Below are 2,849 nucleotides of genomic sequence, written 5' to 3'. Positions count from 1 at the left end.
AAATTTAAAATAGCCAGATTTAAAATACTGTTATTCAAAACGAAAAAAATTGACGAAGGAGAGGAAAAGAGGAGGTATTCAATTCCATTTTTTCATTCCGATCTGATAAGAAAGATAAAAAATAATTTCTAAAAAAGAAAAGAAGAAGAGGTCCATCGATGAGAGGCCAAATTTAAAATAGCCAGATTTAAAATACTGTTATTCAAAACGAAAAAAATTGACGAAGGAGAGAAAGTATTCAATTCCATTTTCCCATTCCAATCCGATAAAAAGAAAAGATTAAAAATAATTCCTAAAAAAAGAAAGGAAGAAGAAGTCCATCGATGAGAGGTCAAATTTAAAATAGCACGATTTAAAATACTCGAAACGAAACACAACGAAAAATTGACAAAGAAGAAGAAAAGAGAAGGTATTCAATTCCATTTTCCAATTCCAATCCGATAAGAAGAAAAAATTAAAAATAATTCCTAAAAAAAAAAAGAATAAGAGGTCTATCGATGAGAAGTCAAATTTAAAATAGTGACACGAAAAAAATTGACGAAGGAGAGAAAAAGAGAAGGTATTCAATTCCATTTTACCATCCCGATCCGATAAGAAGAAAAAATTAAAAATAATTTCTAAAAAAAAGAAAAGAAGAAGAGATCCATCGATGAGAGGAAAAAAAAATTTAAAATAAAATAGCACTATTTAAAATATTGTTACTCGAAACGAAACACGAAAAAAATTGACGAAGGAGAGAAAATATTCAATTCCATTTTCCCATTCCAATCCGATAAAAAGAAAAGATTAAAAATAATTCCTAAAAAAAGAAAAGAAGAAGAGGTCCATCGATGAGAGGCCAAATTTAAAATAGTGTTACTCGAAACGAAAAAAATTGACGAAGGAGAGAAAGTATTCAATTCCATTTTCCCATTCCAATCCGATAAAAAGAAAAGATTAAAAATAATTCCTAAAAAAAGAAAAGAAGAAGAGGTCCATCGATGAGAGGCCAAATTTAAAATAGTGTTACTCGAAACGAAAAAAATTGACGAAGGAGAGAAAGTATTCAATTCCATTTTCCCATTCCAATCCGATAAAAAGAAAAGATTAAAAATAATTCCTAAAAAAAGAAAAGAAGAAGAGGTCCATCGACAAATTTAAAATACTCGAAACGAAAAAAATTGAAGAAAGGAGGGAGAGGAGGAAGAGGTAGAAGAAGGAACAACGATAGCGAAAATTGGACGAGGGAAGAGGGAAGTGTATGAGTGTATGTACGTGTGTGTGTTCGAGTTGCTTGTTTACGGGCGAATGAAAATTACACGACGGTACCAGCCACCCCTTGGTTCGACGCGTCCATTCATTAACACTTCATATCCCGTTGCGACGTGGCTGGTAACGAGCCTGTCATAATTATCCGCGCTAACTTTATTACTGCGGATACACGCTCTCCTTGCCCTGGCTATGATACTCGTGCGTCATAGGGCAAATCGAGCGAGCACCCCCCCCCTCGTTTCCACGAGGAAACACGTTCTGATGAATTTAGAACGCACACGCTCTACTTATAAATAATAGGGAAAGAAAACAAAAAAAAAAGATAAAGAAATAATAAGAGGTTGAGATGAAACGATGACGAGGCGATTCTTTTATTTGGGGAAAAGGGATGATGATGAAAAAGTGAGATAACCTGTTACTTTTAATTTCAGGAAGGAAGTGATAACAATTTTGAAGAACGTATGGGAAAATAATTACTTTGCGCGGGGTGATTAATTACGAGGCGAGTTAAGTCTCCTTTTAACCTCTCCTTTCAAGATTAATCAATGACAATGTGATAAAGAAAATTTCATAAAAATTTTCTCGTTCTCGAACGAGAACGAAAAACAAGAAGAAGGAATCCGAGATATAATTTACAAGGTTGGGAAATTCTGAATAAAAAGCAGGCGAATCGATCAAAAAAAGAGGCTATCTTCGAAAAGATGATTTGAGGATTGGATGGAAAAATTTGGATCAATAATTGAAATTACCTTCCATTCTCCCTCTCTCTAATTATATTTATTCGATATTTACATTAAAGTACGATCAAACAGCGAATATCTCTTCCTGACGATATATCTTCTGCAATTAGAAAATGTTTCTTTGCAGAACTCGAAATTTTTAAGTTCGAGCGGAATGAAATGGAATTAAATTCTTTCGTTTCTCGAGAAAAGAAGAGAAATTTCAGTTTAAAAAAAAAAATCGTAATCTGGAAATCATTAACGAAAAATATCACGCGGTTTTCATTCGTTTCTGAATTAAAATTATGATTAAACCTCTTCTTTCAACGGAGGTGCTATTTCTTCGCGAAAGAATTCATAGAAAAGCATACACACATACACACACATACTGGCGCGAGCCATTACGAGCTTCCATTTCCCTGGCTAGCTCGTTACTTCGACCACTTCGATGGAAAGAAAAAAGTAACGCGGGGATTCGCGTGCATTCGGCAAAAATACACGCTCGATTGCGCTCGTATTCGTGGAGAGAGAGAGAGAGAGAGAGGGGAGGGAGGCAGGGCCACGGTTATAGCGGCAATCGAGCAACTCTCATACCGAATGATCGATGACTCCATTGTGCGCCCTTTCCCATGTCCCTTGCCACGATTCCGTGCGAGCGGCATACAAAAAGCCGGCCGCCATTTCGAAAATGGCCGGAATTATGGAAAATTCGGGCCTGGAAGATCGATCGACCCCCGTGATTTCATCCCTTGCAATACGATATTTCTCTCTCTCTTTCTCTCTCTCTCTCTCTCTCTTTCCTGTGAATCCCGACGAAACATTCGACAACGAACCTCTTTCGTCGCTCTCTCTCTTCTTGGCGACAGTTTTGGCGGAGGA

This window comes from Apis dorsata, unplaced genomic scaffold, assembly GCF_000469605.1.
Source record: "Apis dorsata unplaced genomic scaffold, Apis dorsata 1.3 scaffold_93, whole genome shotgun sequence".
Lineage (NCBI taxonomy): Eukaryota > Metazoa > Arthropoda > Insecta > Hymenoptera > Apidae > Apis > Apis dorsata.
The sequence above is the reverse complement of the archived record's forward strand: the minus strand, read 5'-3'. Positions refer to the sequence as shown.